The sequence below is a fragment of the Apodemus sylvaticus genome, chromosome 18 (assembly GCF_947179515.1).
Source record: "Apodemus sylvaticus chromosome 18, mApoSyl1.1, whole genome shotgun sequence".
Taxonomy (NCBI): domain Eukaryota; kingdom Metazoa; phylum Chordata; class Mammalia; order Rodentia; family Muridae; genus Apodemus; species Apodemus sylvaticus.
In genome coordinates this window covers 54,339,595-54,354,753 of record NC_067489.1, presented here as the reverse complement: position 1 = coordinate 54,354,753, position 15,159 = coordinate 54,339,595, and the positions used below count along the sequence as shown (strand labels likewise).

At 38.3% G+C, this 15,159-nt stretch overlaps 1 non-coding gene across 1 annotated transcript; it reads left to right on the top strand.

Moving 5' to 3' along the window:
* Positions 1-7,460: 7,460 nt before the first annotated feature.
* Positions 7,461-7,567, top strand: LOC127669049 (U6 spliceosomal RNA). Its single transcript, XR_007974260.1, has one exon. It is a non-coding gene; the product is annotated as a U6 spliceosomal RNA (small nuclear RNA).
* Positions 7,568-15,159: the final 7,592 nt, after the last annotated feature.

The window sequence follows — 15,159 nt, the reverse complement described above, 5'->3', positions numbered from 1 at the left end:
TACTGTTGGTAAAAGCTTGCAAGGAGTCTTGTGAATTTTGTAACTTTCAGGAGCTTCCTAAGACTAGCCAGTTTTATTTACTTTCTGGGTTTTAGGAGACTCTGTCCTTTCTACAAGAGGGAATGCTTCAGTTCGGAACAAAGCTACATAATCAATACCTTTGAGTTTAAATGTGTCAAATTTCAAAACTTAATAGCAAAATATTTTCCACCCAAGTCTTCAATTCAAAAAACTCTAGAGAACGTTTTGTCTAATAACAATGAAGAACCCTATGTATAATTGATTTTTGGGGTCTTTCTTTAAAAATATGGTTACATTATTTAGATTGAAAATAGCAAATGTCCAAAATAAAAGCTCTTTTGAAGCTTTAAGGAATTATGAATTTTAATTATGTATTGCATTTCCTTGATCATTATGTATAAATCTTTAGGAAAACAGGATGTTGAATCCATTTATATAATGATGCCCATTTTAATTGTACTTTGATAAGTAAAAAAAGTCAAGTGTGGGGAATTTTAAGCAATATATAGAAAACTATAAGCTTCCTTGGGTATCTACATCAACATCTGTAGGGAACCTATAAAGAGAACCTTAGAAAAGTAATTTCTCTCCCTTCTTCTCTGTTTCCCTCCATAGCCTTCCTTTCCTTTCTTCTCTTCTTCTATTTTTATTAATCATTTTATCCATTTATATTTCAAATGATATCCTTCTTCCCAGTAACCCCTGCACAGTCCCTCCATCTCATCGCCCCTCTCCCCTTCCCTTTGCCTCTTTGAGGGTGCCTCTCCACCCACTGACCCACTGCTGCCTCACCACTCTAGCATCTCCCTATGCTGGGACATCAAGTCTCCGCAGGGCCAAGGGCCTCCCCTCCCATTGATGTCAGACAAGGCCATCCTCTTCTACATAAGAAGCTGGAACCATGGGTCCCTCCATGTGTACTCTGGTTGGTAGCTTAGTCTCTGGGAGCTCTGGGTGGTCTGACTAGTTGATATTGTTCTTCCTATGGGGATGCAATCCCCTTCAGCTCCTTCACTGTTTCCCCTTGCTTTTCTATTGGGTTCCTTGGGCTCAGTCTGATGGTTGTCTGTGAGGATCTGCATCTGTATTAGTCAGGTACTGGTAGAACCTCTCAAGGAACAGCCATATCTGGCTCCTGTCAGCAAGTGCTTCTTGGCATCAGCGATACTGTCGGGGTTTCGTGTCTGAAGATGGGACGGATTTCTAGGTAAGGGTGGTCTCTGGATGCCCCTTCCTGCATTCTCTCTTCCATGTTTTTTTATCCCTGCTTTTCCTTTGGGCAGGAACATTTCTGGGTTAACTATTTTGAGATAGGTGGATGGACCCATCTTTCAAGTGGGGGCCGTGCCTATCTTCTGGAGGTGGTCTCTACAGGTTCTATCTCCACTTTGTTGTGTATTTTTGGTTAACAGGGTGTTCTCTTTAATTGGTCCTTTATCTCCACCCATTTATATGAACATATTTGCCTAATAAGCAAATGAAGGTGCTGATATCAAGATATCTGAAGTTCTCCAACAACCTTTGAAGATAGATATTTGAGATGTGGAGATCTCACTGATCATTTCTTCAGGTCTGTCCCTGAATCAACCTCTGTCTATTCACCTACTTCTTTTCTGAATTTTTGGTGAGATTGTGAGTAGTATGCACTTCAGATTCTGAGAACACATGCACGACTTGTGAGTGGCCACTTTTTTTTTTAATCACTGGTGCCGTGACCAAAGAAGCTTATTCTTGGCTTATATTTTGAAGGTAGAGTTCATCATGGCAGGGATGTCGCAGTGCCGGGAGCTTGAGGCATGAGCTCACATCTCATCCTTCGGAAGCAGAAGGAGTGAATGCTACCGCTGTCTAACACATAAGCCTGAGGAGTGTCCAGGGCAACATTCAGGGTGGGACTTTCCACTACAATAATCCGTGTGTGTGTGTGTGTGTGTGTGTGTGTGTGTGTGTATGTATGTATGTATGTATGTATGTATGTATGTATATATATATATATTTCCTTCAGATACTTGTCTCCTAAATGGTCTTGGATCCCATGTAGTTGATAATCACTATAAATCATGATATTACCCAAGTAACAAAGTGACCATTATAAAAATAGTCACTGTTAGTAAACATTAGTGAAATTCATAGGTGAACTATTGAATCTCAAATTGTGGATCTCTTAACAATTATGAAAATATTTAGCCTGTAGGTGGGCTCTCTCTCTTCTCTCTCCCCCTCTACCTCCTTCCCCTCCCCTCCCCTTCCCTCCCCTTTCCTCTCCCTCCCTCCCTTTCATCTCTTCCCTCTCCCTCTCCTTTCCCTTTGCCTCCCTCTCTCTGTCCCTCCTCTCTCTCTCTCCCTCTCCTCTCTCCCTTCCCCCTGTGTGTGTGTGTGTGTGTGTGTGTGTGTGTGTGTCTGTGTAGATACAGGGTTGAAGAAATCAGCTATTTAACTTTAGATATTATCAATGTCAATCAATGGTCTAAATTATCCAGGGAAAGCAGACACATTCGGCTACTGTGTAATCGTCAGACCACTGGTTTCCATGCTTCATCCTCAAAGCACATGGGTTCTAACCATTTCCTACTTCCTTACGAATCACTCAAGCCTTTTATTTTAATAACATTTTAAAGCTACAAGTTCATTTTTCAAGGACAGATCTTAGGATTTAGAAACATGACTAAAAAAAAGATTTATTAATTTTTTCCAATAATTGAAGTGATTTAAATTTAAATCTAGGTTAAGTGGGGATATTTTTCTACACAAAGAAATAACAAGATGTTGTCGGTTTTATTAAGCCTGTTTTAAGCCATTGTAAAGGTTTTCCTGGGCTTTGAATAAAAATGCTATATGGGCCACAAAAAAGTAGTAAGTGTTTCCTCACATTTTCTACATATTAAGGGTCCTTCGTATAGTTACTAGATGCCCACTTCAAAGGCATATTCTGAGTAGTAACTAATAAAACTAGCTTTTGTTTGCTTTTTAAATAAAATTTCTGAGGTTAAGTAGAAAAACTACATTCAATATGAATTCTTCTCTTTCACAAAACAATGTGTTTACTCTGAAGTATTTTTCTTGTTTCTCCAACTTCAGATAAATGACAAGCTGCTTTTTCAGAAGTTCTTGGGTCGTATCCTAATATTTTAATAGGTATATTGCCAGCTGTGATTAGACACTTAATAAATAATTGATTTGTTTGGGTAGTTTCATGAGGAGAACATAATATACATTTCTTTTTGTTTGTACTTTAGAAAATTTCTGGAAAGTTTTCACTAAATAAAAAACAAAACAAGCTATGAGACCCACACGGAATAAATAACCGAATCGACATTAGGACTATGGAGTTTGACTTAGCAGCTTGTGCATGAGCTTTTATAACAAAACCTCTGGGCTAATGTGAAGCAGCTGTGGCAATTTCGCAAAATAGCCCAAACTGTTGAAAAGCCATTAAGAGTCTGATGTATGCAGAATAAAAAGGTTCATTCAGCTTTTTAAAAGGTTTCCCAATATGGAGTGTTATTTTATTTTATAACCACGTCTTAGTCATATTAAGTTTAAATGCCATAGAAAAATTTAATGACCATGTGGCTGCCTTTTTCTTTTTGTGAAATAGTAAGAATTTTTCAACATAGCTAAAATTCTTTCAGAAAACAAAATTGGTACATATCTGTAATGTCCTCTCTGCAAGTTTCCACTGTCCAGGGTAAAACTGGAAAATAGAGGAGGAACTATCATTGATGCTTATAGGGGAAACCTGCATAAAATAGACTCAGTCTCTTTCCACAAGGCTGTTGGAAATAATGAAAGCCACTTGCTTTTACAGCTTTCTCATTGGTCTAAACCACAAATATTGATTATAAATGTCTGGATTTAGCATTCATAGATTGTGTGATTTTTTTTTAAACACTGGAGCGGTTTCCTAGATATACATGAATGTTTTGTACCTCCATTTTTCTTTCTCATTTTCCTCTGAAGATGAGAGATATTTGGTGTGTCTTTATACATTTGCATGTTTGACCCATTGCCTTAGTTTTAGATGGTCTAAGTGCTATTCAAATTATTTCTAAAATAGATGAACCATTAGCTTATCAAGATAGTCTGCATTCTACCTAGATAAATGTTGTATGAGTTGCAGCAAATTAACAATTGTCTAGCTATAAGAGCTTTGGACATGTTCCTTAGGTATGCACTGAGACTTTCCTGATGTTATTATGACCCATGCTTTTGTAGGAGCTCAAACAATGATGTCCTGCGGTATGGTGGGTATGGTGCTTCTGAACACTGAGGGTGTTGAGCTGACCAATGTCTCTCAGGCCTTTACCAGCCACTCTCTTATCTCTGAACCCTCCTGTCACAGATCCCTCCTCTCATCCTCCCTCCTGTTCTCTAAGAGGGCGGGGTCCCATTGGGTATTCACCCCCCACCGGGCACATCAAGTCTCTGCAGGATTAGATGAGGTATATCCTCTCCCACTGAGGCCAGACAAGGCTGCCTTTTTAGGGAATGGATCCAATTGTCAGGGACAGCCCCCACTCCAGTTTTGCAGGACCAACATGGAGACTGAGCTGCATGTCCCCTATGTATGTGCTGTGGTCCTCTGTCCAATCCGTGTATGCTCCTTGGCTGGTGGCTCAGTCTCTGAGATCTCCCAGGGGTCCGAGGTTAGTTGACTCTGTTGGTCTTGTGGTGTTCCTTTTCTCTTCATGGCCTTCAATCCTTCCCCTTCTCTTCCATAAGAGTCCCTGACCTTTGTCCAGTGTCTGGCTCTGTGACCTCTCCCTTCTGAAGCTCGTTTCTCTGAATTTTCTGAAAGGAAATTTCTGTGAAATTATCTAACTAGAGGAAGAGGCTTTTTGTGATCCTATTCCCCTTAGAGATTCACCAAACATAAAGTTAACTCCTAAGAGGGGAGACTAAAACTCAGTACGATTTTATCTGCATAGTAAAGCAAACTCTCCATACAAGTTCCACTTGCTTTCTGTTGCTCAGAATACTTTCCATGGGATTGAATAGGTGGCACAACATTGTCCTTATAACAATAGGCATATATTTTGTCTTCATTCCAAAAAATGGTTGTGATTTTCCTAAATGTGAAATAGTAGTAGTGATGGGAACATCTTTCATTTTAACCTTCATTCTGCTCGTGGGAGAATTTCAGAGCCATAAAGGTTAAAAAGAGTGACTTTCCATTTGTAAGACTGTAAGCTATGCCTGAATTTATTTGAATGAAATGGTTTTGTAAATCATCTATAGCCATTGGTTCTGGGAGTCCCAACAGATTAGGCTAGGCCACCTGTTCCGAATATACCCACTGAAGAGATGAATAATGGTGAAAATCAGAGAGAACTTCAATCAACTGAATGACTTTGAGAAATGTAGTTAAAGGGACTGAGTGACTCCAAGTCCAGTAATCAGGGAACTCACACGAACTTTGCATTTAAGTAGAGGATGGGTTTGAGTAAGAGGCAAGGCACATGTTTATTGTACAGCCTTGCCCAAGATGCAGTAAGGTTGATTCCTATCTCATTTCCTATCCTATTCTTCAAGTTGATTTGCAGGAGTCCCTACTGCTTGGGACTACCTGGTTCCCACAAGATGACTTTTCCTGGTTGTGGCTGAGATTAATTTATGCTGATGATAAATTATTACTTCAGTCATCCATCCTGCCCAGTGTTCCCCTTGGGGACAGTGGATGAGAAGACACAGAATCATTGGTTCGGTCTTCAGGAGCAGTTGAGAAAGCTCGTTTATTAAGTCTCAGGAATGTCCTTTATACCCTCTCTCTACCTGTGTCCCATTGGTCACAAGCAAGTGTGTCCTCCAAGAGGCAGTTCCTGGGTGGCTGTCATTGCATCACCAGTCTTTAGACTCTCAGGCAGACTTCATTTTTGCCTTCATGTGAAAGTTGCCTCTGAGGCTGGGAGGCCCCACTCGCTGTTTACATAAGTTTATGTGGAAGTGGACACTCACTGCCTTGTTAGTGAAGCCTGCTGTTTGGTCTACAATAAAGCTCTGCTCTTTTTGGGCTCTAGGTTACACGTTTAGAAAAACGACTAGAACATTTCAAGCAAATTTTGGACAGTATGGAACAGGGCATTGTAAAATCGGAAAAGTAAGAGGCCTTGAAAACTCTCATCTGTGTGTTTTCAACCTTGATACAGAATAAGTTAGGTTGTACCCTGCTTGGCATGGGCATTTTTGCACAGGTAAGCAAGAGACATGCAGAGTGAAAAGCAGAGATACCAAACTTCTAGTTACCCTTTGAGTTTAGTGAGACGTTAATGTTTCTGTGTCAAACACTTTCTCTGCCCTTATTCAAATTTACTCGCTTCCATCAGTTTGTCCCCTAGTTAGATCCTTTACAAGTAAGTAAAGTGTTTTCTTTCAAGGAAAAGTCAAACCCCTGGAAGTCATTGTGGGATCCTCTTATTTATAGCTCATCAACTAGAAGTGCAGGACACAATCTGTACATGCATTTGATATCTGAAGTAATGTCTATCTTTGTGGATCTGAAATTTAACTTAGAAGACAGTATCTGAATTGATTGAATGATTACAGGACATAAATTGGTGAGCAATAAAAAAAATTGAGTTAAACCATTATTAAGAGCTTACATTCTTTCTCTTACATCTGGATACCAGAAGTGCTGTGGGACAGTACAATGAGTAAAGAAAAACGGTTGATTTTTTCTTGATAAACTAGAAACATAGTAATCTTGGTCCACATGAAATAGCACTGGCTGTCTTCCATGACATCAGGCAAGCTCTAGGATGTGGTAAAGTAGCACTCAGAATTGATGATGTTCTGAGTTTGTCTCCTTTGTGCAGGGCATTGCACTAGGTGTTGTGAGGGAGATGGTGAGGATATTAAAATGGTTTCTGATTTCCAGGCACTTATATCATGTTGAAATGGTCTGCCATATGTGTTTTTAAGGCTGAGAGTAAGTGTTGACCTAGTAAGAGTAGTGTTCTCTGGGGTAGTGGCTCATGCAGCCAACATTGTGAGGTGAGGCCAGGAACCTGTGGACAACATTTATTCTTCATACAGAAGAGACTTGAGTAAGGCTACTCATTAGATGGATGCCGTGATGGGGAGGACTCTATCCCTCACAGGGAGAGGGATGGATATCTCATTAGTTCTTAGCTGCTATGTCCTTCAGAAAAGAGAAAAACAGTGTTAAATTGGAATCATCTCTGGCTATAGTGAAGGCAGCACAGTCTTAATTATTTGACTCTATCTCTGCCATTCCAACTTAGACAGATAATGAAGAAACTGGGGTCATTCTCTGGGAGCAAGAATTGCTTACCTACTCCAGTCCCCTTGTCTTCTGTCACATATCTGGCATTCAATCAAGAATTATGTGGCACTCAGAGAAGTAGGGAAATATTAATCACAGTGAAAAGTAAAAAAAAAAAAAAAAAGACCACAAAAACGCGACTAAAAACTAGACTCTAGTGCTCGCTTCGGCAGCACATATACTAAAATTGGAACGATACAGAGAAGATTAGCATGGCCCCTGCGCAAGGATGACACGCAAATTCGTGAAGCGTTCCATATTTTTCAAGAAATTCTTAGGCAAATGGATGGAGCTAGAGAATATCATACTAAGTGAGGTAATCCAGACTCAAAAGGTGAATCATGGTATGCACTCACTAATAAGTGGATATTAACCTAGAAAACTGGAATACCCAAAACATAATCCACACATCAAATGAGGTACAAGAAGAAAGGAGGAGTGGCCCCTTGTTCTGGAAAGACTCAGTGAAACAGTATTCGGCAAAACCAGAACGGGGAAGTGGGAAGGGGTGGGTGAGAGGACAGGGGAAGAGAAGGGGGCTTACGGGACTTTCGGGGAGTGGGGGGGCTAGAAAAGGGAAATCATTTGAAATGTAAATAAATTATATCGAATAAAAAAAAATTAGACTCCAGATGGCTCACATATTGCAATCAGCCCACAACAAACATAAAATAGTGGCAATAAAAACATGAACAAGGTTGGCATGAGAGAACCAGTATGACTAGACAGAATTTTCCTCAGGAAGGAATAAAGAGAAATAGGAATGATTTATGCTATCTCATGATTTGCTAGTGACTAGGGAGTCAGGGGTAACTGCAATGAGTTTTGTAAAGTAATGAAGAAATGGGAAATTTGAATAAACTTTCACATTGCTCTCACATTGATAGAGGATATTGGAATTATTTTATGTCAATGCCTATGACCCCACCCCTACTATGTTATACTTTAACCTTCTTTGAATATTTTTGGACATACCACATTTTCCTCTTTTCTTTCTGTTTTTAATCTTGAGCAATATTAAGGAAAAATGTAAATTAGACTTCAAAATGACATCAGTGCAGCTTACAGTTTTTCTTCCCACGGGGTATTTTTTTTTATCTAGGGAGACTGGTGATATTAACTACATTCCTTTATTATCATTCTTTTTAAATTTGTATTTCTTTGATGTTGTACTTTGTAATTCTTTGAGCTATTATGTTCAAACAAAGCTCTGGCTTATGTTGTTTTCAACAGAAGTTCTTCTTTGGTAATTACTTGATTTTATTTTTTCCTAGTAATAAAGGTGTATTAAAATATGCACTTTTTCAGATTAATCATCATTTTAAAATGCAAACACTGAGCAACGGAGAAGTATTTAGGTTGTAACTAAGGATTTCCTCTTTATGGGCTCATGCATTTTTTTGAGATTTAATATGCCACCATACTCTGAACATATTATGAAAAGCTACCTAGATTTTTCATGTAATTGGTCAGTCAGGGTGATTTTGACTATTATTACTGCAAGTAATGGGAATGGAATCAAGGTGGCATTTATGGGGGAAGGTAGATGAGACTAGACAACTGAATTTTGTCTTAAGATAGTGAAAGTCAAAGAAAGTCTTCTGGAGACTTGAAGCAGTAACTATTGAGGACAATGACCAGTGGTCCTTGATCTGCGACAGAAGGTATAAGAGAATTTCATAACAGGATTTTTTTCCCTGTGAAATAAGAAATTCAGTATAAGTCATATTAACAGGAATAGAAATACAGCCAAAGTTTACATAAATGCGTGTCAGTTTCATCTGGGTTGTTTCTGTCTCATTTTAAAGAAAATATTGACTTAAGAGGAAAATAAAGATGAAATAGTTTGTGGTTTTTACCACGCTGCTGTTCATGTGCTATGGAGTTATTTGTTTTGTTGTTTCAAGAGCTTTTTACATACAATCCCATACTGATTGAAATTAGAGAATGTATAATTCTTTGCATTCTATCCATTACTGTTCTTAGAAGAAGATAAACTTAAATTTCATTAGTCAGTTCAGCAATTCAGTTACTCACATCATTTTTTTTTCTTTCTGCTTACTGAATATAAGGAAATGAGTAAGTACTTGCCTCGAGGTATATATTCAGCATCTATCAGTTGGTGACTGACATTTATCTTGTTTTTCTCAAAGATGTTGAAGGCTTGGATCCTAGGGTATTGCTGTAGCATGGTGATGGACACCTTAACAAATGGATGTCTAGAAAGACAAACATAAAATGCACTCACTTATAAGTGGATATTAGCTGTAAAGTAAAAAAAGACAGCCATGCCAACACCTACTGTCTCCTGAGTTTTTAAACTTAGCCATTCTGACTGGTGTGAGATGAAATCTCAGGGTTGTTTTGATTTGCATTTCCCTAAGGCTAATGATGTTGAGCATTTCTTAAGGTGCTTCTTGGCCATCTGAATTTCTTCAGGTCTGTACCTCATTTTTTAATAGGGTTATTTGGTTCCCTGGGGTCTAACTTCTTGAGCTCTTTGTATATATTGGATATTAGCCATCTATCAGATATAGGGTTGGTGAAGATCTTTTCCCAATTTGTTGGTTGCCATTTTGTCCTTTTGATAGTGTCCTTTGCCTTACAGAAACTTTGTAATTTTATGAGATCCCATTTGTCAATTCTTGATCTTAGAGCATAAGCTATTGGTGTTCTGTTCAGGAACTTTTCCCCTGTGCCTATGTCCTCAAGGGTTTTCCTCGGTTTCTTTTTTATTAGTTTCAGTGTGTCTGGTTTTATGTGGAGGTCCTTGATCCACTTGGAGTGGAGATTAGTACATGGAGATAAGAATGGATCAAGTCACATTCTCCTGCATGCTGACCTCCAGTTTGAACCAGCACCATTTGTTGAAAAGGCTATCTTTTTTCCACTGGATGTTTTTGGCTCCTTTGTCGAAGATCAAGTGGCCATAGGTGTGTGGATTCATTTCTGGGTCTTCAATTATAATCCATTGGTCCACTTGCCTGTCCCTGTGCCAATACCATGCGGTTTTTAATACTATTGCTCTGTAGTATTGCTTGAGGTCTGTGATACTAATTCCCCCAGAAGTTCTTTTACTGTTGAGAATAGTTTTAGCTATCCTGGGTTTTTTGTTATTCCAGATGAATTTGAGAATTGCTTTTTCTAACTCTGTGAAGAACTGAGTTGGGATTTTTGATGGGGATTGCATTGATTCTGTATATTGCTTTTGGCAAGATGGCTATTTTAACTAGGAAAACTCCTTCACTGTTGGTGGGATTGTAAAATGGTACAACCACTATGGAAATCAGTCTGGCAGTTCCTAAGAAAACTGGGCATGACACTTCTGGAGGACCCTGCTTTACCTCTCCTGGGCATATACCCAGAGGATTCCCCAGCATGCAGTAAGGAGACATGCTCCACTATGTTCATAGCAGCCTTATTTATAATAGCCAGAAGCTGGAAAGAACCCAGATATTCCTCAATGGAGGAATGGATACAGAAAATGTGGTATATATACACAATGGAGTACTATTCAGCAATTAAAAACAATGAATTCATGAATTTTTTAGGCAAATGGATGGAACTGGAAAATATCATCTAAGCGAGGTATCACAATCACAAAAGAATACACATGGAATGCAATCTCTGATAAGTGGATATTAATTAGCCCTGAAGCTCTGAATACTGAAGATACAATTAGCATATCAAATGATTCCCATGAAGAAGGAAGACGAGGGCCCTAATCCTGGAAAGGCTTGATCCAGCATTGTAGGGGAGTACCAGGACAGAGAAAAGGGAGGGGGAAAGATAGGAGAATGGATGGAGAGAAGAGGACTTATGGGACAAATGGGGGGGGCTGGGAAAGGGGAAATCTTTTAGAATGTAAACAAAGAATACAGAATAAAAAAGACAGCCATGCTAAGGTCCACAGATCCAGAGAGGCTGAGCATCAAGGAGGGCTGAAGGGAGGACACAAGGATCTCCTTGAGAAATAGAAGTAGAAAAGACTTCATTAGTAGACTGGGAATTGGACAGATCAGGTCTGGGAGGGAAAGAGAGAATATTGGGAGAAACAAATGGACTTGGGGTCATTTCCGGGGTGAGTGGAAACCTAATGCAGTGAAACCTTATGGAATCTAGCAAAGACTCCTAGTAATGAGGGACGAGGAGCCTGAACCAGCTATCATATCCAGGCAAGGCCTCGAGTTGAAGGTTTGGAGCATCAACTCCAGCCAACAAAATCTTCAACCTATAGTTTATTCTGTCTGCAGAGTATTCTGGGACTGGAGCAGTCATCATCCAAGAAACCAGAGATACTTCAACCAGCAAATAATGAGAGCAGATGTCAGTCTGACAGCCAAAATTTGACAGCCAAAAGTGCTCAGGGAGTCCTTCGGAGGAGGGGAAGAAGGATTAGAACAAACGTAGGGGGCAGCACACCATGAGAACATGAGAATATAGCCCACAGAATCAGCTGAGTGGGACTCATGGGAGCTCACAGAGATTAGGGAGCCTGTAGGAGTTTAACCTAGGTCCTCTCCATGTAAGTTATGGCTGAATAACTTGATGCTTTTGTGAGAAGCAGGAGCTGTCCTTGACTCTTTTTTTCTACTTATGAGACCCCTTTCCTTCTGCTGGGGTGCCTCTTCCATCTAGCCGTGGCCTTTTTTTTTTTTCATTTACAAAATGAGAATATTTATTATGAATGACAAAGTGAATTTCAAGATTCCAATTACTTTATATTTGTCAATTATAAGGATTCTGAAGAAAATTCCACGCCAAAAAGGATATATGGAAGGACATGTATGAAGTACATTCTCAAAGTCATTTAATGAGAACAAATCTATAGAGTATAGAATACACATGGGTATGTTTGCTTTTAATATTTTCTAAGGTAGTTATCTACTACCACTACAACTACAACGACTACTAATTTTCTAAGTAAAGCTAATAAAATATTAGTTATTACTGAACTTATGTAGTATGTAGACATACACAGCATCATCATATTAAGTATAAAAATCCAGAAATACCTGAGTAACTTTATAGTTGATTGTGATTTTTTCTGAGCAGTCATCTAACAAACACTATAATTTTCCTATTTTTCTAGTAAGCACCTAAATATATGTAATGCATTTTAAAAAATATTTTTATAGAGACACTGCCTTCTTGTACAGTAAAATAAGCTTACAATTTTAATAATGTTGAACTGTATGAAAAACATCAAAAATATTATCAGAGAAACATTCTTTTTTACACTAAACATCAACTGGACTTATTTTTGGGTTTTGAATCATAAACATTATCCACATGATAGTTATTAATGTCAGTAATACTGAGCATTACAATGAATGGAGGACAATGGTGATTTTAATCTGGGGCATTAGTGTACCATGTGGTATTGTTGTTCTACTGTTGGGCAGGAAACTATTTTCAGAATATAGAGAGTAAAACTACTTAATACTTCCATTCTTTGCTAAACATTTTGATGATACTACTCTCAAATCACTAAGAAGAGCTCTTTTTTAAAAAAATTTGTTTTGATTTTCAAATAGACTTCAAGAAATTACAGGATGAAAGGATATGTGACCATTTTAAATCATAAAGTATTTCAATATATACATTCAGCTATCCAAACAGATATGTATCTATTGATGTACAAAACTACAAGCCAATACAGGTAGCTCATTATTTGTGATGGTTCAAGAATCCTTTGCACATTTTCTGATGGGAGAATGTAATTAACATTCAGTAGAAACTATTCCAAGAATTTCACATTTGAACTTAATCTGGGGTAGCAATGCCTGGGGTGTCACTGTCTTGGTGTTGGAAGCAGGAGCTGTGAAACACAAGGTGAATGGTTCACTGTGGTTCACTGTGGTTCACTGTGGTTCACCCTGAGGTTAAGAAGCCACGGTATTCGGCTTCCATGTGTATGTGGGCTTTCTGCTGTTTTTGTTGTTATTGAAGACCAGCCTTAGTCCGTGGTGATCTGATAGGATGCATGGGATTATTTCAATCTTGTATCTGTTGAGGCCTGTTTTATGACAGATTATATGGTCAATTTTGGATGAAGTGCTATGAGGTGCTGAGAAGAAGGTACATTCTTTTGTTTTAGGAAGAAATGTTCTAGAAGTATCTGTTAAATCCATTTGTTCATAACTTTTTTTTGTTTCACTGTGTCTCTGTTTAGTTTCTGTTTCCATGATTTGTCCATTGATAAGAGTGGGGTATTGAAGTCTCCTACTATTATTGTGTGAGGTGCAATGTGCGCTTTGAGGTTTAGTAATGGTTCTTTTATGAATGTTAGTGCCCTTGCATTTGGAGCATAGATGTTTAGAATTGAGAGTTCATCTTGGTAGATGAGTATGAAGTGTCCTCCCTTATCTCTTTTGATAACGTTTGGTTGAAAGTTGATTTTATTTTGTAGAATGGCTACTCCAGCTTGTTTCTTGGGACCATTTACTTGGAAAATGGTTTTCAAGCCCTTTAGTTTGAGGTAGTGTCTCTCTTTGTCACTGAGGTGTGCTTCCTGTATGCAGGAAAATGCTATGTCCTGTTTATGTATTCAGTCTGTTAGTCTATGTCTTTTTATTGGGGAATTGAGTCCACTGATATTAAGGGATATTAAGGAATAGTGATTGTTGCTTTCTGTTATTTTTGTTGTTAGAGGTAGAATTGTGTTTATGTGGCTATCTTCTTTTGTTTTTTTTATTCAATATATTCCTTATGTACATTTCAAATGATATCCCCTTTCCTGGATTCCCCCTTCCAGCAGAATTAATATAGTAGAAATGGCCATCTTGCCAAAAGAAATATACAGATTCAATGCATTCCTCATCAAAATCCCAACTCAATTCATCATAGAGTTAGAAAGAGCAATTCTCAAATTTATCTGGAATAACAAAAAAAAAAAAAACAAGGATAGCTAAAACTATTCTCAACAGTAAAATAGTGTTTAAAACTGCATGGTAATAGTACAGTGACAGGAAGGTAGATCAATGGAATAGAATTGAAGACCCAGAAATGAACCCACACAATTATGGTCACTTGATCTTTGACAAAGGAGCTACAACCATCCAGTGGAAAAAAGATAGCCTTTTCAACAAATGGTGCTGGTTCAACTGGAGGTCAGCATGCAGAAGAATGCAAATTGATTCATTCTTATCTACTTGTACTAAGCTCAAGTCCAAGTGGATCAAGGACCCCCATATAAAACCAGACACACTGAAACTAATAGAAAATAAACTTGGGAAGAGCATTGAGCACATGGGCACAGGGGGAAAGTTCCTGAACAGAACAACAATAGCTTATGCTCTAAGATCAAGAATTGACAAATGGGACCTCATAAAAATACAAAGTTTCTGTAAGGCAAACTACATTGTCAAAAGGACAAAACAGCAACCAACAAATTGGGAAAAGATCTTTACCAACCCTACATCTGACAGACGGTTAATATCCAAGACATACAAAAAACTGAAGAAGGTAGATTCCAGAGCACCAAATAACTGTATACTTTTGGGTTTGTTGAAAGATGATTCATACTTTCTTGCTTTCTCTAGGGTGTAGTTTCCCTCCTTGTGTTGAAGTTTTCCATTTTTTATCCTTTGTAGGGTTGAAGTTGTGGAAAGGTACTGTGTAAATTTGGTTTTGTCATGGAATATCTTGTTTTCTTCACCTGAGGTAATTGAGAGTTTTGCTGGGCGTAGTATCCTGGGCTGGCATTTGTGTTCTCTTAGGGTCTGTATGACATCTGCCTAGGATCTTCTAGCTTTCATAGTCACTGGTGAGAATTCTGGTGTAATTCTGATAGGTCTACCTTTATATATTACTTGACGTTTTTCCCTTACTGCTTTTAATATTCATTCTTTGTT